This window comes from Telmatherina bonti, assembly GCF_933228915.1.
Source record: "Telmatherina bonti genome assembly, chromosome: 14".
NCBI lineage: Eukaryota > Metazoa > Chordata > Actinopteri > Atheriniformes > Telmatherinidae > Telmatherina > Telmatherina bonti.
In genome coordinates this window covers 8,209,500-8,231,207 of record NC_136612.1, presented here as the reverse complement: position 1 = coordinate 8,231,207, position 21,708 = coordinate 8,209,500, and the positions used below count along the sequence as shown (strand labels likewise).

General features: G+C 43.4%; 1 protein-coding gene across 1 annotated transcript in view; it reads right to left on the bottom strand.

The window, feature by feature from the left end:
* Window positions 1-21,708, bottom strand: part of igf2bp1 (insulin-like growth factor 2 mRNA binding protein 1) — a gene marked incomplete at both ends in the record, with an annotated part of 46,271 nt that overhangs the window by 22,898 nt on the left and 1,665 nt on the right. The gene's annotated exons all lie outside the window — the stretch shown is intronic.

The following is a 21,708-nucleotide window of genomic DNA, read 5'->3' as shown; positions in this document are numbered from 1 at the left end:
TAACAAGGAAAGCTCCAGAAAACTTCCAGTCCAGAAATGCAGGAACATTTCTTTTCTTTTTACACTCATCTGGATTTTTCAGCATTTGGAAAAACATGTAGGAAAATGATGAGCGCAGACTTTTCATTTAAATTTTCTTCTTCTTTACATGCAGTTCCAGCTCAGGAAAGTCATTTAGACCTTTCTGTGTTTTTCTTTTCTGCAGTAGAAAGTCAGAAAACGTAGTTTTTAATCAGAAATCATAGTGAGAAACGATCTTTTCCGGATTTACAGGATCAGGTTCTGCAGATCAGAAGTTTTAACTGCAGCTTTTCTCTAATTTAAACTGATATTGAAGAAGTTTGTTAGAAATTTGAGGATTTTCAAAACAAATGTGACATAAATGCAGAGAAAGAGCACACGGTAAACACTGTCTGATCAGGTCAGGACAAGCTCTGCTGGGTCCTGCAGGTTAGGTGTTTCTCTGCTCCAACACACCTGATTCTGATTCATGGATCATCATGCAGAACCGGACAACAAGCTGTTGGATCTGTTTGATTTAAACCGGGACCCTGTTGGATCCGGCTACACATGTCGAGTCTGCAGGACAGCCGTCCTCGTGATTCCTGGACTTAACGTTTGCTTTCCAACATTTCTAGTTTACATCCTCCGCCGAGGAAATGAAACGAGGACGGGGGCTCAGTCTCTGCCCCTCCTCCAACACAAAATGGGGGAGAAGGACGAGTATGGGAGGGAAGGAGGGAGTTCCTGCTTTGTCTAAAGCCGTGTGTGTGTGTGTGTGACGTCAGTCCTTGCTCTGCCATGAATCAGAGGGAAAGGAGGTGGGACCGACAGCAGCCAATCCAGGAGCAGCAAGGAGAGGGGCCCGTCTCCTCTCCACACACCAGCGGCTCCACCTCCTCGGTCTGATGATGGCTCCCAACAGCAGAGGGCCGAGTGAGCCGCCGATCCTCTGCTGCACTCGCCTCACTCACCAACAACTCAAACACTCCTGCATGGAGGTCCAGCTCGTCCCAGTCCAGCTTCCGCAGCCAGAACAAGCTGGAACCAGTGGGTCGGAGCAGGAAAACAGCAGCACCATAACGCAGAAATACTGTCTGACGACAAGCAGGAGCAACATCACCCACGCTGCTACAACTTAGACAATATTTTTAATTCCACGTTTCTGGAAATGACAAGTCGCATGATGGTGAGAGGAACTTTTCCAGATCTACAAGTTAAACATGCAGCCGCCTCAGACGTACTCACACACCTCAGGAAGGGAGATTTTCCCAACAGTCACACACACAACCGCACACAGAAACAGGTCAGGATGGATCATGGTTCAGGAAAATACCACGTTTGTTTGGAGCTGAAATAAGAAGAATAGAAAACAGAGCGCTATGACTGAAACACCTGTCGACAGGTGCAGAAGTCTGAAAACATGGGAATCGCATCGAACAATCATTCAGCTAAATATTAGCTTCATAAGTTATCATTTCATCACGATTGTTTGCTTTTTATGGAAAAAAATTCTCCTGAACTGCAACTTAAAACCAGAGTCATGATCATTTTTCCATTTTTATTTATTCTTTTTTTTCAGTTTCAGATGATTTTAGAGACAGTTTGTTGCTTTTCCCTCTTTAATGGGGGGGGGGGGGGGGGGGGGGGGGGTGTCTCATGTATCAGATGGGAAAGACGGAGCATTTTATCCTCCTGCAGAGAAGAAACGTCAGACCTCACCTTGGTCTCGTTACAGATTACAGTTACTTTTATTAGATTACAGTTACTTTCATTAGATTACAGTTACTTTTATTACTACAGTTAATATCTTATGTGTTATTTTTACTTTTTCCAAATTTATCCGAGCCAGACCGGAGGCTCCTACATCCACTGCGTTTAGCTCAGTTTGCTTCAAAACAAACAGAAAAACGTCCATTTAAGAGGAAAAAAGGAGTTTTATAGTTTTTCTGGACTTTCTGCAGTATATGAAGTTTTCTTTTTCCACAAACCGTTTTATTTGTTGTTGTTTTTGTGGTTCTCATGTTTTTACAGATACGCTCCAGTTCACCCCAGTTAGAACATAATATGAGCCACATAGTCCAGTTCTGTTCAGATGCTTTTTATTCCTTATCAAGACAAAAAATGCTCATTGGATCAAATTTAAAGTTTAATTAATTTAAGTTGCTTTTCATATTAATTTACAGAATTAAAATATGAGTGGAAATAAAACTCCTGATTTTAAATATCTGAACAGATTTAATCAAATTTATGTGTGAAAAATGTTGAAATGTTTTCTGAGATGGAAGCTGCAGGAAACATCCACTGAGAAACAAATTTCACTGCAACACATTGGTCCAAACTGGAGCTAAAACGGTGTGAAGAGAAGAAATAAGTTTGTTCAGCGACGTTGAAACTTTTACAGTTCACGTTAAAATTCAGATAATAATTCTGTTGTTTTGTTTTTTTTACAATTAAATAAAACAGCAAGGGGCTGGACATTTATTTTAAAAAAAGGAAAATAACTACAACAACGATTAAATAATAATCATAATAATGGGCTGCACGGTGGCACAGTGGTTAGCACTGTGGCCTCACAGCAAGAGTTCGATCCTTGGCTGAGGCAAGGTTTGGTCAGTGGCCTTTCTGTGTGGAGTTTGCATGTCCTCCCCGTGTATGTGTGGGTTCTCTCCGGGTACTCCGGCTTCCTCCCACCATCCAAAGACATGCATGTTAGGTTAATTGGTCGCTCTATATTGCCCCTAGGAGTGAGCGTGAGTGGTTGTTTGTCTCTGTGTGGCCCTGCGATGGACTGGCGAGCTGTCCAGGGTGTACCCTGCCTGTCGCCCAAAGCCAGCTGGGATAGGCTCCAGCTTCCCCGCAACCCTGAATTGGATTAAGCGGTTCAGAAAATAAATGAATAATAATAAAAATAAATAATTATAATAATAATAATAAAAACAAATTTATTTAAACTTGCTCAAACTTCAAACCTGAATCTGATAGAAAATGTTTTTCTGTATAAAAACTAAAATCTCTTCCAGGTTTTTCTTTAAAACTTATTTACAGAAATCTTGATCTTTTAGTTGCCATAAAGATAAATTAATGAGACGAAGAGTTTAGAGGCTGATGTCCACAAACCAGGCAGGAAGTGTCTCCAAGCCCAACATTAATGATTAAACATTTAACACTATCCTATAAATAAAGAAATGTTTATCCTATTTTATTGTAATTTACTCAGACATAGAGACGGACACATTTCATGAGGTTCCTAAATGTCTCTAAGCGTCCCTAAATGTCTAAATGTTCCTATATGTCCCTAAATGTTCCTAAATGTCTAAATGTTCCTGATTATTACGTTGCGGATGTCACTGAGGTTTGTCTGGTAATCTGAACTCGGATTAAAGGGTTAATAACAACACATTATATATATATATATATATATATATATATATATATATATATATATATATATATATATATATATTAATTATAATTACATTTTTGACTTGAAAATTAATTTTACATTTATATATATGTATATATGTATATGTATATATATATATATATATATATATATATATATATATGTATATGTATATATATATATATATATATATATATATATATATATATATATATATATATATACATATATATAAATGTAAAATTAATTTTCAAGTCAAAAATGTAATTATAATTAAAAAATTAATTTGTAAATTGATGCAGAAAAGTGAATTCATCAGAAGGGAAGTTATTTAGATCTAAAGTTAAAAAAAAGCAACATTTTGGAACATGTTGTTTTCCAGCTAATCGACTTAAACTCAGAAGAAATTAAAGTTTATATTTTCCCAGGTTAGTCCAGAACGACAACGTGAGTATTTTCCCTCCTCGACTCGTCGGCTCGTTTCCTCCTCATGTGGTTCGAAGGTTCGCTGGACCCTGCGGTCCTGCAGACTGGACCTGGACCCTGCGGTCTTGCAGTCCTGCAGACTGGACCTGGACCCTGCGGTCCTGCAGACTGAACCTGGACCCCACGGTCCTGCAGACTGGACCTGGACCCTGCGGTCCTGCAGACTGAACCTGGACCCCACGGTCCTGCAGACTGGACCTGGACCCTGCGGTCCTGCAGACTGAACCTGGACCCCACGGTCCTGCAGACTGGACCTGGACCCTGCGGTCCTGCAGACTGAACCTGGACCCCACGGTCCTGCAGACTAGACCTGGACCCTGCGGTCCTGCAGACTGAACCTGGACCCCACGGTCCTGCAGACTGGACCTGGACCCTGCAGTCCTGCAGCAGAGACTGGTCTCTGTGAGGATTTTCTGGAAGGCTCTGAGCCACCACCACCATGATCTGCTACAGCAGCTCCTCCCTCCACACACACATTCAGCTTCACACCACGTGAGCTTGTGCAGGGGATGTGATATGGCACACCCCCGACTTGGACACACCCACCTCGGGAGAGGAGGAGGTGTGACACACTTTCGAGCTGGGGGGAGGGGATTCCTCTTTTCTCTGCCCTTCTTCCTCCCTTTGCTCTTCACATACGTCTGCCTGGCCGTGTGCACTAGTCTGTATGCATGTGTATGTGCATGTATCTGCATGTATGTGCATGTGCGTGCATGTGCAGACCACATGCCTGTGTCAGACATGTGACCTGCAGGCGTAGCCTCCATTTTAATCCCAAAGTGGGAGAGAGAGAGAGAGAGAGAGAGAGAGAGAGCATGAAAGACCAAAACCCGTGGAGGAGAATTATGGAAGAGGATTCACATAAACCAAACAAAACTCCCTCCGTCTTACAGGAACCAGGTCTACTGCAAACAGTTCCTACAGGAACCAGGTCTACTGCAAACAGTTCCTACAGGAACCAGGTCTACTGCAAACAGTTCCTACAGGAACCAGGTCTACTGCAAACAGTTCCTACAGGAACCAGGTCTACTGCAAACAGTTCCTACAGGAACCAGGTCTACTGCAAACAGTTCCTACAGGAACCAGGTCTACTGCAAACAGTTCCTACAGGAACCAGGTCTACTGCAAACAGTTCCTACAGGAACCAGGTCTACTGCAAACAGTTCCTACAGGAACCAGGTCTACTGCAAACAGTTCCTACAGGAACCAGGTCTACTGTAAACAGTTCCTACAGGAACCAGGTCTACTGCAAACAGTTCCTACAGGAACCAGGTCTACTGCAAACAGTTCCTACAGGAACCAGGTCTACTGCAAACAGTTCCTACAGGAACCAGGTCTACTGCAAACAGTTCCTACAGGAACCAGGTCTACTGCAAACAGTTCCTACAGGAACCAGGTCTACTGCAAACAGTTCCTACAGGAACCAGGTCTACTGTAAACAGTTCCTACAGGAACCAGGTCTACTGCAAACAGTTCCTACAGGAACCAGGTCTACTGCAAACAGTTCCTACAGGAACCAGGTCTACTGCAAACAGTTCCTACAGGAACCAGGTCTACTGCAAACAGTTCCTACAGGAACCAGGTCTACTGCAAACAGTTCCTACAGGAACCAGGTCTACTGCAAACAGTTCCTACAGGAACCAGGTCTACTGCAAACACCGTTCCTACAGGAACCAGGTCTACTGTAAACAGTTCCTACAGGAACCAGGTCTACTGCAAACAGTTCCTACAGGAACCAGGTCTACTGCAAACAGTTCCTACAGGAACCAGGTCTACTGCAAACAGTTCCTACAGGAACCAGGTCTACTGCAAACACCGTTCCTACAGGAACCAGGTCTACTGCAAACAGTTCCTACAGGAACCAGGTCTACTGCAAACAGTTCCTACAGGAACAATGTCTACTGCAAACAGTTCCTACAGGAACCAGGTCTACTGCAAACAGTTCCTACAGGAACCAGGTCTACTGCAAACAGTTCCTACAGGAACCAGGTCTACTGCAAACACTGTTCCTACAGGAACCAGGTCTACTGCAAACACCGTTCCTACAGGAACCAGGTCTACTGCAAACACCGTTCCTACAGGAACCAGGTCTACTGCAAACACCATTCCTACAGGAACCAGGTCTACTGCAAACAGTTCCTACAGGAACCAGGTCTACTGCAAACAGTTCCTACAGGAACCAGGTCTACTGCAAACAGTTCCTACAGGAACCAGGTCTACTGCAAACAGTTCCTACAGGAACCAGGTTTACTGCAAACAGTTCCTACAGGAACCAGGTTTACTGCAAACACCGTTCCTACAGGAACCAGGTTTACTGCAAACAGTTCCTACAGGAACCAGGTTTACTGCAAACACCGTTCCTACAGGAACCAGGTCTACTGCAAACAGTTCCTACAGGAACCAGGTTTACTGCAAACAGTTCCTACAGGAACCAGGTCTACTGCAAACAGTTCCTACAGGAACCAGGTCTACTGCCAACAGTTCCTACAGGAACCAGGTCTGCTGCAAACAGTTCCTACAGGAACCAGGTTTACTGCAAACAGTTCCTACAGGAACCAGGTCTACTGCAAACAGTTCCTACAGGAACCAGGTCTACTGCAAACAGTTCCTACAGAAACCAGGTCTACTGCAAACAGTTCCTACAGGAACCAGGTCTACTGCAAACAGTTCCTACAGGAACCAGGTCTACTGCAAACAGTTCCTACAGGAACCAGGTCTACTGAAAACACAGTTCCTACAGGAACCAGTTCTACTGCAAACAGTTCCTACAGGAACCAGGTCTACTGCAAACACCGTTCCTACAGGAACCTGGTCTACTGCAAACACCGTTCCTACAGGAACCAGGTCTACTGCAAACAGTTCCTACAGGAACCAGGTCTACTGCAAACAGTTCCTACAGGCACAAAGTACTGGTAACCAACAACCCTGAAGGACTCAGGGGATGAGTAAGCTTTGTGGTTTCCATGGTAATGGGTTGGTTTATGGCAACTGGAACAAGTAATCCAACCAGAACAATCTGTTTCTGCTGAAAAATCGTTTACATACTGATATTATCTAGTCGAAATCTATAATCTGTATTTCCCTCTGATCAATAGATAATGATGGTCCACATGTATTTATGGCGAACACACTTAATGTTGGCTTTTCCAACATGGAAACGTCTAAAACACTATTCAGATGATGCAACTCATGCTACTAGAACCACAACCCAAACAAAGGTCATCTTGGACCATTTAGAACAAATGTGGTTGTTTCAAACCAGCTCTGTCAAGTACACTTGAAGCATCCTAGAAACCAGTGATTTCCATCTGAAACCAAACATTTATCATTGTTTTGACCAACCATAGAAGCTCCATTTTAGTCATCATTGACCACAACATCACGATTTATTGGCCTCTCATTAACTAGACCCCCTGTAAAAGGAGGCAGCTTGTGATCCCACAGTCCAGAGGATGTCCGCAAACACCAACAAGTAGCGATGCTAGCATGTAGCATAGCAACATGATGGGAGAAACTACAGCTGGGCAATCATCAAATAATATCACAATTAATTTAACAGGTTACCTTGATTACTATTACTTAGTAATTATTTCAGTATCACTTTAGTTTAGACGTCATAGCCAACATAGTTTTAAATATTTTGATGATAGAAGAGCAAATATTGATAAATGAAAGGAAACATACAATATGGTCTTACATGTCATGTGTCTGCCATTCTGCAGTAATGTTACACAGCTGCCTTTCGGACCAAGATGATATTTATATGAAGTCTTTGTAGTTGTTAAGATATTTTTCAGGATTGTTGAGGCTGGTTCACATTTATTTGACTTGCCTGAGAACATTTATGCAAGTCAGAAAACAGGAATCAATCAACATTCATCAGTTAGAATAAGCAAATCCACATAAAGTATCTATCTATCTATCCATCCATCCATCTATCACAACCAGAACCAATGGGAGACACCTCACCATCAATACCTGAACACCGGGATAATGCAGCAGAGAATCCGTTCTACACTCTGGAAAACGTCTCCGTAATATGAAACTATCTTTGGAAATGTTCTTTAAAAGGTTGGTTTTAATTCATAAGGAAAAAAACAACATAAATCAAGCTTGATGGCATAAAAATGATGTGATTCTGTAGAACTGACCTCTGTAGAGCTGCTGTCAGTCCATGAGGTTGATGAAGACATTTGATGTGATAAAAATGGTGTAATGTTTCTCATATGTTAAGGTTCCCATCACTGAGAAGAACCAATGTCCCTGAATGCAGCAGGAAGTTGGTGTAGACATGGGATGAACCGATGTCCCTGAATGCAGCAGGAAGTTGGTGTGGACATGGGATGAACCGATGTCCCTGAATGCAGCAGGAAGTTGGTGTGGACATGGGATGAACCGATGTCCCTGAATGCAGCAGGAAGTTGGTGTGGACATGGGATGAACCGATGTCCCTGAATGCAGCAGGAAGTTGGTGTGGACATGGGATGAACCGATGTCCCTGAATGCAGCAGGAAGTTGGTGTGGACATGGGATGAACCGATGTCCCTGAATGCAGCAGGAAGTTGGTGTGGACATGGGATGAACCGATGTCCCTGAATGCAGCAGGAAGTTGGTGTGGACATGGGATGAACCGATGTCCCTGAATGCAGCAGGAAGTTGGTGTGTTAGCAGCCTCTGCAGAGCTGAATGACATGCAGAAGAGGAATTCAGCTGTTTGACTCAGCTGTGTTGGACAGGGTGGCATCTAAAGTTTGCAGGATGGGAGATCTCCAGGACTGGACTTGGGCACCCCTGACCCCTCAAACCAGTAGCCTCTCTGTTACGCTCCAGCAGCTGCTAACTGGTTTTACACATATGAGTGGAGAGCAGTCACATGACTCTACCAACATACATGATAAACCCTTCATCATCATCATCATCCTAGCAGGTAAACTGGATTTCATGTCTAGAACGTGTCTGTAAACTTGAAATGGTGAAAGGTGAATTATTGCTTATATGGGGACGATACGGAGACCAGACCTGGGAACTGGTTTCCTCCCAGTAAGAGATCTGGAGCTGAAGATCATCACAAACGTGAGATGAATTCAAGATTTTTTGTTGTTCTTAAATATCTCATTTTGATTTATTAAAATGCAAAACAGAGAAACAAAACTAAAGAAAAACGATGAGACTTCTCAGTTTGATGGAAAAGGGACGTTGTTTTTTTTTTTTTAGGGTTTTTTTCTTGGGTCGTTAAATTATTCTTATTACACAATAAAAAAATGTATCAACCAAATATGTAGAGAAGTACTTTGAAAAACTGCTGGTACAAAGTTTTATCCAAATAAATCCCTCTAATATACGAAGTAAAGAGTCCACAGCTCAGCTTTTCTTTTTCTAAGCCGTTTTTAGGTGAATTCAGAAACAGCTGATAAAATGGAGGTTAATTCTAAAATGTTTTCTTTTTAATACATTCAGATGTCTAACAAGACCAGACAAAAAGCACAAATAGGAATTATTATTTGTATTATTAATTAATTCTATTACCGATTATTTAATGATTGTAATATTATTAACAGTAACACAATAATTAGTATTACTGATATTACAATAATATTTCCAGCTCATGTCCAGTTTGTAACTGGACTAATCATCAACGGCAACATGAAAACAGACTATTTGTTCCCATTTCGAAATGTTTGTTCTAGTTCTGTAAATCCTGACGCGGCTTCCTTCTGCAGCAGCCGCATCAGAGCTGCGGTCCGTTCAACAACTTGCTGCGACTTCCAGCTTTGCTAAACGGCGGCTGGATGAGCTTTCAACTGGAATTCTTATCTGGATGGTGGTTTAACTCCACCATGTCTGCTAATGAGGCCTGAGTGCTGTGATGGACTTCAGCTCCACATTTTCAGCTTCTATCCAAAAACTGATTAAAAAAAAAAAACCAAAACACCTGGATTATAGTCAGGATAAAACATGTGTATGTACTTATATATTCTCTTCATGTCTAAAATAATTAAATGAGAAAAAAAAGCTGTTTTAGCTTATAATCATGTAAGAAACAAATTGTTTTGCTAAAAGCTTGTTCTGATCAAATGAAAGTTTAACAAACTTGATAAACTTCCTGCTAAAATCTGAAATTTCTTTTTGTTTCAGTGAAAATAGAAAAATTCTTATTTGTTATTTTTGTATCTGTGTTGATGTGGAGCTGACTGAAAGCAGTAAAGTGGGTCAAACAGGCAGAAGAAACACAGGAACGTCTGTTTGTGAAACAACAGCCAGACAGACAAACTCCTCCCAGCCAATCAGAGCTCAGCATGAAACAGCTGCTGGCCAATCAGAAGCTCCGGTGTCCTATAGATTCTTTAATCTTCACTTTCTTTCCCTTTCCAGCTGAAAAATGTAAAGAATTCAGCTCCGGTGAGAAAAAAAACTTCTTCCCCTCTCTTCCTTTACGTCTCATTTCACAGAAAGAAAAAAATACAAATGAAGAGAAAGACAAAAAAAGCCTAAAAATCTGTTCTAAACCTGACTAAAAAGAAAGAAGTTTGATGGTTTTAAACAAGATGAGGCGGGTCTTCTCCATTTAATGCTTTCTATAAGAGGCCTGTTGAAACCAGAAGAGGAAGAGGAGGAGCTGAAGGAAAGCGTTGGTTTGCCTTCCATCAGCACATAGGAAGGCTTTGCTTCCAACAGAAACGGGAACTTCAGAGGGACAAAACATGACGATCCGAACCGGAAGAAAAACCACATGGCACCAACTTTATTCATAAAATCATGAATCAGAACATTAAAGAGAATTTAATGAGACGGTAACAGGGATTGTCAGAAAAGATGTGAACAAATTAATTTTTTATCTGTTTTTATTTATAATAAACATGCAGAGCAGTTTGGAAATTAAATGAAAATTAAAAGACTGTTTAATCAGTAAAAACTGCGTCTGATGAAGGACTGATCCAAGACAAGAAATCATCCACTGAGACGGGAAATTCATAATTTAATTTCCACTTTACTGAAAAGTCTAACTAAACATAAACTTCTGAAAGATCCTGATTCTGCACATCCGAAGGCAAAAAGAGGGTCAAATTTAATTATTTTATCTTTTTTCGTTTGGATAAAAAAGGTTTTATGTCCGCTGTGATGTTTTTATCTACAAATAACTAGTTTTAAATATAAATAATCATCATTACTATCATCATTTCAAGCTTTCCAGGGGAACAAAAACATCACATGACAACACGAGCTTCTCCTCTGAGTAAAATTCCCGAAGCAGGAATCAGATTTTCTCCCTGAACAGGAACAAACTTCGGCGATGCTCAGACAGGAAAGATCCCGACATGCAACACGTCACATGCGGAGCCGCACAGTCGTGCCGTTTGATTGCTACAAAGAGTTTTACAGCCGCTTTCCACAGCAGGAGCCGCCACTGCGAGGACTCATCAGCATCTTCCACTAATAAACCAGATGATCCGGTTCGGACTATTCCCACGTATCCCTGCTGCCTGATGAGTCGGACATTTCCCTCCATCGTCGTCACAGACTAGGTTCTGATCCAACCTAGAAGCTGTTCAGCTGTCGTGGATTCAGTTTTTCCCAAACTCAAACCAAGAGCGAGGCAGAACCAGAACCAGATGAGTTCCTGTCTGGTACCAGCACGGAGCATCCAGAACCAGGAAGGAGAAACTGGGCCTCAGAGTCTATCCTTCCTCCAGTCTGACAGAGGAAAAACTCCCAGACTTCACTCAGACACCAGGACCATTCCTCCCATCACCTGACAGGAGCCTTCACATCCCAGCAGGTCATGTCTCCAGTATGTTACCGTGGTAACACAGCCAGATTACCAGAACGCTCACCCTGCATTAACAGAGTCGGGCTCAACGTCATCATTTCAACAGGAATTCTGCATGAAAACGGAAAACTGAGTGAAACCAACTGGGAAGCACGGGATAAGCAGGCAGGAAACCCGGAAAAGACGGACCGAACCGACCCACACCTGCAGGGTTCGGTGGTTCCCAAACAAGAAGAAAGTTCTGGACCAAACAGAAACAAGACGCCGTGACGTGTGCCATGGACCCAGTTCACAAGCGGGACTGGAGGAGCGGCGGTCTGGTGAATGCACACACACAGTAGCACGAGGGGCCCCCCGACCAGCATGCAGACCCAGCCCCCGGGCCCCAACCAACAAGTCTCCACCCTCCTCCTCCTCTCTTTGTCTTCACTTCTTGATTGTTCCTCCGTCCCCTCCCCCGTCCGGTCCCTCTCATGTGCTGGTGTGTCATGCATGTGCCCAGATGTGTGCGCCATTTATTTTTGGTGAGCAAAGGAGCGATCGATGAGCGGAGAGAGGGAGGACAGATGGTTTGAGGCAGAGCAAAGAAACAATCAGAGGAGTGGAGGAGGGGAGCAGAGGAGCTTTTCTTAAAGGGACAGTACACTAAAAATCTGCTTCTCCATTTTCTGTCTGAGTGACAAAATGCAGCTTGCAAAAGCTTGTTTATTTTAAAATGCTACATTTAAAAATGTTACTAGTTTTTTTTATGAATACAAAGTAATTTTTTAACAAATTTAACTATTTTTTTTTATACAAAAAAAGTAAGATTCAGTTCTAATTCATTAATAAAAACAATCCAACATGCAGGATTAGGCCACTAGAAACCCGCCACCTCGTCCTGTTAAGGCATAAATAGAGGTTCAAAGCTCAGCTGGAAATGAAGGAATGATAGCAGCTACATCTAGATAACGCGTGATTGGGTTTAAACACAGGATGTGCAGACTGCTGAATCCCAGCGAGTCGGGTTTTCCTTTTCTCATGTTTCTCTCATGTTGCAGATCCGCCTTGATTTGTACGTTCTGCTGGGCTGCAGACTCCTTTTTGTTTTATTACATTTTCTTGTAAAGAAAACAGAAGAAACAGAAAAATTGAAACGGAAAATGGTGACAAAATATACAGTTCATTATGTGACCCACATGAGTCCAGTAGAACAACTGGGTCCGCATGAAGGCAAACCAGGAAGGAAAACCTCCATCAGGACCAGAACCAGGAAGGAAAACCTCCATCAGGACCAGAACCAGGAAGGAAAACCTCCATCAGGACCAGAACCAGGAAGGAAAACCTCCATCAGGACCAGAACCAGGAAGGAAAACCTCCATCAGGACCAGAACCAGGAAGGAAAACCTCCATCAGAACCAGAACCAGGAAGGAAAACCTCCATCAGAACCAGAACCAGGAAGGAAAACCTCCATCAGGACCAGAACCAGGAAGGAAAACCTCCATCAGGACCAGAACCAGGAAGGAAAACCTCCATCAGGACCAGAACCAGGAAGGAAAACCTCCATCAGGACCAGAACCAGGAAGGAAAACCTCCATCAGGACCAGAACCAGGAAGGAAAACCTCCATCAGGACCAGAACCAGGAAGGAAAACCTCCATCAGGACCAGAACCAGGAAGGAAAACCTCCATCTGGACCAGAACCAGGAAGGAAAACCTCCATCTGGACCAGAACCAGGAAGGAAAACCTCCATCAGGACCAGGAAGGAAAACCTCCATCAGGACCAGGAAGGAAAACCTCCATCAGGACCAGAACCAGGAAGGAAAACCTCCATCTGGACCAGAACCAGGAAGGAAAACCTCCATCAGGACCAGGAAGGAAAACCTCCATCAGGACCAGAACCAGGAAGGAAAACCTCCATCAGGACCAGAACCAGGAAGGAAAACCTCCATCTGGACCAGAACCAGGAAGGAAAACCTCCATCAGGACCAGGAAGGAAAACCTCGATCAGGACCAGTATTTATTCTAAACAACAGGATAATTAACCCCAAACCGGAACGGATCAATAAATACTCGGCTAACAGTTTGTATCAGTCCTCTTCATCCTCCTCGTCATCCTCCCAGCACGACGACACCCGACGCTGACGTGTGACTCATGCTGGTCCACCCATCAGGTTTACGTCTACTGGAACGAAGGAATTCAGTTTTTCTACTATATCTCTGATGTTCACGTGAAAACGTCCGTCTAGCATCAGCTTCGTATAATTTGTTTCATTTCAGCAGAAACTTGTTGCTTCTTTAACTGGAAGGAAATGACGTGAAATCTTTTCCCCGTCAACACGCGTGGTGCGTTCAGGTGCAGAGATGAGGAGAACTGATGAACGTTTACGCAGCGGGAAGCTGATGCAGACGTGATTTTACCTCTCTGTGACGCTGCTGCCTGGATTCTTTTCTTTATGGGTCGTTATAACCACGAGGAAATAAGATTAACCCTTTCCTTTCTATGATTGTAAAATCTGTGTTTATTTCTGCCTGTTATCAACCAACACATAAACCCATAAAAAGTTCTATTAAAAACTATGAGGTCATTTAAAGTATTATCATTCTGCTAAATAAAAGCACAAGCACAAAGTTATTTCCACTGATTCAAATAAAATGCATGGATTTATTTAACATTACCAGAAAATCTGATCATTAAGATTATTATTAACAAATAAAATGAAGCTATATTTACTAAATAGTGGTTATTTAAATCAATATTACTTTAATGTGTGACTTTATTTCTTTATATACACTTTTTTTTTTTACAGTTTTATTAACACTGAACAGCTCAGAGCACTTTGACATGTTTTATTCTTATTTACTTCTATTTGCTTTGAGCACCATGTATTTTAAACTTTAACGTGTTTAGTATTTTCTGTAAATGTCATGCACAAGTCAAGTAATTTTATTTATAACAATAAATATCTGTCACACACATTCAACACAACTGAAACTACAAATAAAGGAAAATAAAACAATATAAATAAGAAAACAAAGCACAAAATGACGTTTAAAGCATCCAAAATCCTCAAGATCAAATAGTATAAATACTACAAAAATTATCTAATTTAATAAAATGAATCAAATCATCTGTAGTGGTTTTGAATATTATTGCACACTGAACAAGTGAATTCTTCTGTTTATCTTTAGTCTTGCAGGTTCTGAATCTCAGATCTATTCAGACTGATGTTGACATTTTTTCTGGATTTTTAATTAAACATTCAAAGCATTTAACTAAACCTGCATCCTGGCCTGTCTGCTACATCTGCTGCATCCTGGCTTATATAAATGATACCAAAAAAGCCTGAAAGTATTGATGAACCTAATTGGTACTAAAACAGTAAAAATCCAGGAATCTTTTTGTCCTTAATCCGTCTTCCTGGAACAGCAGCCATGTTGGGAACGCAGATCCTGCTTGGTGTGACTCTGGTTCCATACTGAGGACTGAAACAGCCTGCCGGATCTGGATTTATCAGGGCCGTGCTGCAGGGTGGTAACTACACGATGATGCCTTCATTACAGCCCAGAAGATAACAGGACAGTGACTAAAGGTTTAGAAAAACCACGTTACAGATTCTACAAGCAGTCATGAGCAGAAAAACCTGCTCGGCTAAAATCCAGATTGGAATCTGGAAAACTAGTTATAGTCTGAAACCAGTCAGAGCTGCATGACGTCTAAAATGTCAACACACACACATCCACCGGAGGCAGAGGTGTTGGGCCTCACTGATGAAGATGATGCTATGATGCATGAATGTTAGCAATAATACATAATATGATCATCATCAGCTGACACCAAGTCAGGCTGAACATACAGGACCTGAATCAGCTCAGCTGCATCGACCAGCAAACGAGCTCCAAGAGTTTCAGATGAAGAAGAAAAACCTGCAGACACTCTACGCATCCTAAAACCGTTCCTTCAGCTAAGCTCCATCACCTCTGAGGATCCAGATCAGTATGAGACCACTTGGTACAGTATGGTTCGGTACGGGTCGGCTCGGTCATTCCAGCCCAGAATTCCTTTCCGTCCTGCTCAAAGCGAGTTCTGGATCTTGGTCTCTGATAGAAGCAAACAGCGGGAATCTTCCTCTCTCAGAGTCTGGATGGAAAAATTTGGTGAGATTTTGCAGGAAACAAACAGTTTCCATGGATTTTGTTCTTTAATCCGATGTGGACAAATGAGATTCCCATCTCCTCCGACTCCATCTGTGGGCACGAGGCCAAAGCAGGGAAATAAAGATTTCTTCAACGTTCTGCTGACGGTTCTGAGAAAGCAGCTTGGACCTGGAAGTGAACGGATTAACGCGCCGTATTCATGGGATGGAGAGATAAACCACAGCACACCTGGATCACACAGATGTTCTCCATTCTTTGGTCTTTTATGATGATGTATGGCTGTGAAACGGACCAAACAGGGCCGTCGGAACCAGGCGTTGATGTCAAGTCTTCTCCAGACAGAATGAATGACTCCTGGTTGATCCGGTCGTATTATCCGGATCCGTTTGGATACAAATAAACACGTTTATCCTTCCTTCCACGCTGGCCGGCCTGCATCAGATGGAGCAGCTGACAGACTTTCAGGGCAGTTTTAGGTTTAGTTATCCTGTTTTTTGCTGTCCTGAAGACACATTTTCCTGATCGTGAAATTTTCCGGAGAGGAAAACTGATCAGGAACGTCTGTCAGAGAATCTGCTCTGGAAGCTGACATGACTCCGTTTCAGTTCGACCCCCCTTCAGCAGGACAGAGACGTTCTGCAGGTCGTCTTATAAAGCGGAGGTACGTTCAGACCGGCTGGAACCAGGTCAGCAGACTGACGGACCGTTGTCTTCCTCACTGATCTGAGGCCAGCCGGTAGTTTGACGGAAGTAAAAACTACAGATGTGGATTGTCGGCTCACATTACAGCGTCACCATCAGCCGATCCGTTTGTCTACGACCCTCCAGAAATGCAGAAAGGTGTGAAACACATGCATCCATCTTCCCGTCGCCCACGGCAACCGCCTGCCTTCCTCTCCATCGTTCGGAAGACAGCGGCGTTCCGACAGAGGCAGGAAATCTCATTGTGAACACAGAGCGTGTCGGAGCAAAGCGCCGGGTGACCACTCACAGGAGCTGCCGCCAGCTGATTGGTCGCACCCCCCCTTCCTCCCTCCACCCACCGTCCCCCCCCCCCTCCTCCCATTGGCCGGCCGAGAGAGGGAAGGAAACCCAGCCCAGCCCAGCCCGTCTCCCTCCCTGCAGCTCTTCACATGCAGGAAACCTCCTTCATTTCAAGTTGCACAATTTATGCAACAGACAGAAAAGCCAGAACTCTGCTACGGATGATGATGATGAAAATAACAATGATATCAGAAAACAACTAGTAGGATCGGTTTCTTTTCTGGACTATTGATATTTTCAGGTTGGTTCGGCTGGAATTAAGACCACAGCCGACATGTAGAAGTGGATCTCCTGGATATTCCAGCCTCCATGCAGCAAACTGGAAGGTTTGACCTTTTTTTAAAAGATTAAACTGGTTTTACACTGACTGAAACTTATCTCCAGTCCCTACGCCGCTGGTTCCGTTCCAGTCCCTACGCCGCTGGTTCCGTTCCAGGCCCTACGCCGCTGGTTCGGATCCAGGCCCTACGCCGCTGGTTCCGTTCCAGTCCCTACGCCGCTGGTTCCGTTCCAGTCCCTACGCCGCTGGTTCCGTTCCAGGCCCTACGCCGCTGGTTCCGTTCCAGTCCCTACGCCGCTGGTTCCGTTCCAGTCCCTACGCCGCTGGTTCCGTTCCAGTCCCTACGCCGCTGGTTCCGTTCCAGTCCCTACGCCGCTGGTTCCGTTCCAGTCCCTACGCCGCTGGTTCGGATCCAGTCCCTACGCCGCTGGTTCCGTTCCAGTCCCTACGCCGCTGGTTCGGATCCAGTCCCTACGCCGCTGGTTCCGTTCCAGTCCCTACGCCGCTGGTTCCGTTCCAGTCCCTACGCCGCTGGTTCCGTTCCAGGCCCTACGCCGCTGGTTCGGATCCAGGCCCTACGCCGCTGGTTCGGATCCAGTCCCTACGCCGCTGGTTCCGTTCCAGTCCCTACGCCGCTGGTTCGGATCCAGTCCCTACGCCGCTGGTTCCGTTCCAGTCCCTACGCCGCTGGTTCCGTTCCAGTCCCTACGCCGCTGGTTCCGTTCCAGTCCCTACGCCGCTGGTTCCGTTCCAGTCCCTACGCCGCTGGTTCCAGTCCCTACGCCGCTGGTTCCGTTCCAGTCCCTACGCCGCTAGTTCGGTTCCAGTCCCTACGCCGCTAGTTCGGTTCCAGTCCCTACGCCGCTGGTTCCAGTCCCTACGCCGCTAGTTCGGTTCCAGTCCCTACGCCGCTAGTTCGGTTCCAGTCCCTACGCCGCTGGTTCCAGTCCCTACGCCGCTGGTTCCAGTCTCTAGTTGAGTCCTTCATGAACAGATAGCAGTAACTGTTTCAGCCCACGAGCTGCACTTTGAGAGCTGAATTTACGTAAAAACCATTCCAGATATTTGCAAATGTGTGTTTTTATCAGAAGCTTGTTGGTTTGAGTCCCAACTGACATAAAAGTGGCACGAGGCAGCTGGTCAGACATCCCCCCCCCCCCCCCGCTCCATCTGTGTCCTCATCTTCTCATTAATCACACACTTCCAATCAGACCGCACAGATCAATTTCCTCAAACCAAAGACAACAGCTCGAAACAGTATCAACAAAATGTAGGAGCCATTTTACCAGTCTGCCCAGTTCACAACCAACCTGCTGGACCATCACCACTGGATGGATGGATGGATCCAGAGTTTATAATTCTTATACTTTTCCATAAATACTTTTTGTGAGAACAGTGGAAGTGATAAATTATTATCTTTTATTATTATTAATAATAACAATAATAACAAATATTATTATTATTATTATTATTATTAATAATAATAATAATAATAATAAATATTATTATTATATATATCATTATTATTATTATTTATCAAAATATCAGACAATCAACATCCTAAAAGAATTTTTTCAAATTGAAATATAATCTATATGAAAATAAAAGTTCTTAACTTTTTACGGAAGTCAGTTTGTTTTTCCCAGACGTAGGAAAAAATCAGCTGCAGATAGATCAGGGAGAAGACCTGAGCGGAGATTTATGAAAGGAAATGACAAAAACTGGCCATTTAAAACATTCTCTAAAAAAACAAAAAAAAGATTTAAAAAAAAAAAAAGAGGAATAGTTGTAAATCCCGGTCCGGGACGGGAACAGATCCAGGAGAATTCAACCTCATCAGCGAAAAGAAACGAATCACCGAGTTTAAAAATAAAATATGAAGAAAATAAATTACATCTGCAGGCTTTCAGACTGTTTATCGAACCAGCACATACCCCTTAAACCATTACAAACAACTGGTTTTAAAAATCCTCCCAGTCTGAAAACACACACACACACAAGCTTAAAACCCACACCCAACACACACACACACACACACACACACACACACACACACACATCCCCCTCAGTCACCAAAACATGCAGCCATGAAATTTCTTCTAAACGTCAGAAGGACGGTGTGCATATGTGTGTGTGTATGTTGGACGTGTGTGTGTGTATGTGGAGAGGGGTGTGTGTGTTCATTAGAAACCAGTTGAACTCAAGTTCCAGATGGAAATGTTTTGGAAATTTTATTGGTGTGTGAAAGAAACAAAAACACAACCAAATAAAAAAAAAACTAGGAGAGAAATATTACATTTCAATCAATAAAAATCTGAAATATAAGTTTTCAAATTTACCCCCCCCCCCCCCCCCCCCTCCTGCAGCTTTATAATTATATTAATTAACCAACACATTAAATCGTCCTGAAGTCCCAAATAATGGCAGCAGATTAGTTTTAGGATTTTATTAGAGGGGAAGTCTTTACGTTTCCTCTCCTAACAGGCCAGCTTGCCCCCCACTCACACCCCCCCCCCCCCCCCCCCGAACCTCTTCCTCCTCCACCTTCCAACCCCCCCCCCCAGCGTGATACACATTCCTGCGACTTCCCCATGAATACGATGACTGTCTCAGAAATTTAAAACTCCTCCATTTCCCTTCTCTATGAACGCCATACGTACGTACACACACACACACACACACACACACACACACACACACACCCGCCATGTTGGCGGCGTGGTCAGGGGTCAGGGCCCCACAGCCCCTGGAGCAGCAACGCCAAGGCAGGGCCAAAAGAGAGGATTGAAATGGTATTCTTGTGGAAAGTAGACCCCCCCCCCACTTCATAAGGGTTGTTTCCCTCTAAACACCCCTCCCTCCCCCCACACACACACCCCTCCATCCAGGCTCCATTTCAGAGACAAACCAGTTCAGACTAACTGGTTTTACAACCAGACTGGCAGAAACAAACTGGTGAGACTTTTAAAGCATAAAGACCAGAAACCTACTGGATCCTCTACTGAAAATAAACTGGTTCCTATGGGCGCGTGCACGTCCAGGGTGAACCACTGTCGTGCGCGCGCGTTCATATACAAACAACCGCCCTTTTGTGAGTGGATGAGGATGATGTGGCGCGTGCTGGCTGACTGCGTGAACGGCCATTTTAAGAGACGCTTCCAAAAACATAAAACTCTCATTTTAACCATTTCCTTCCCACTTCCACGCTTCCACGCGCGCACGTGCAGCAGCCGACTTTGCGCTGCTGAGAGGAAAGTGCACGAGGCGCCGCCGAAGAGACCCGGAAGGGCACGCAAGTGTTCACGCAATCCTGCGCCATTTTGCCTGACGTGGAGTGGTGATGCGCCACGTGCAGTGGGACCAGTGGGTCCACGGAGAGGCCCACGGAGGTCCCGGGTCACAAATCTGGATCCTCTGGAGAAGTCTGACAAACTGCGGCCATGTTGGGGACAACTCCCCACGCAAATCACCTTCCTTATTCTCCTCTTCCTCTGCTGCCATGTTGCAGCCTTTTCACTGTGCGCGCGCAGCAGAGCGAGCCCCCCAGACTAACCTCCATGTTTAACCTGAATTCATGTTTAACAACAAGCCAGCAATTATGTTGGTGTTTATTTAAAGCCACTTGCTTCATCGATCATCCTGATCATAAACACACACACGCACACGGAGGACTGGGCCGTGCACACAGCCGTGCTCTTCTCGTATCTGTGCCAAAGGTTACAGGCAGGAATGATGGACTGGAAGCAAATTCCAGGACACATTGAGATCAAATGCGAGTTGAGCACCAAAACGCACTAAAACACACACACACACACACACACAGCAGTACACGTAAACATAAACCAAAACACACGAACACAGCGAGCTTCCAACCACATTAAATTATTTCAATTTAAATAATTATGTTCATTAAAGTTTCTGGTTGAACGTGACGCAGACTCGTTTTTTTTAACTGAGAAACTTTTATTTTAAAAATCCTAATTTTTACGTCTGAAACAAAAATGTTCAAAGTAAAATAAAAATACATATATACATATCACGACAAAAAATATATATATAATAAAATAAAACCAAACCAACTCTGTCCACAAAGTAGCTACAGAGAAACTGATGAAGCTGAAAATAATTTTCTTCTAAATTCATTACTTAGAGGAAACTTTTTCTTTAAACTAAAGAAATCCAATAAATTTAAAATACGTGCTTAATAAATCCACCATTGAAAATCTGTTCTCTTAAACGTTTAGCTCGTTTCAATTAACTATGATAGTAAAAGTAATAAAATAATGATAAAAAAAAGTGGAACTATTTTGCGTCACGAGATTTAAAAAACACGAAAAGTCCGGTCAATCAAAAATTGCAAATAAATAAATTATATATATATATATATATATATATATATATATACACATATATATATATACGCTTTAGGCTAATGCTAGAAAGAATGACAACGTTCCCAGATGAAGCGAATATTTTACTGCCTGGGAGGTGGGCACTGTAAATGAAAGGTGTAGTTCCTGCTGGGGTCTTTTCTCTGCTAGATTTCATCTCCACCTGTTCAACTGGATTCTGACCACCACCAGACC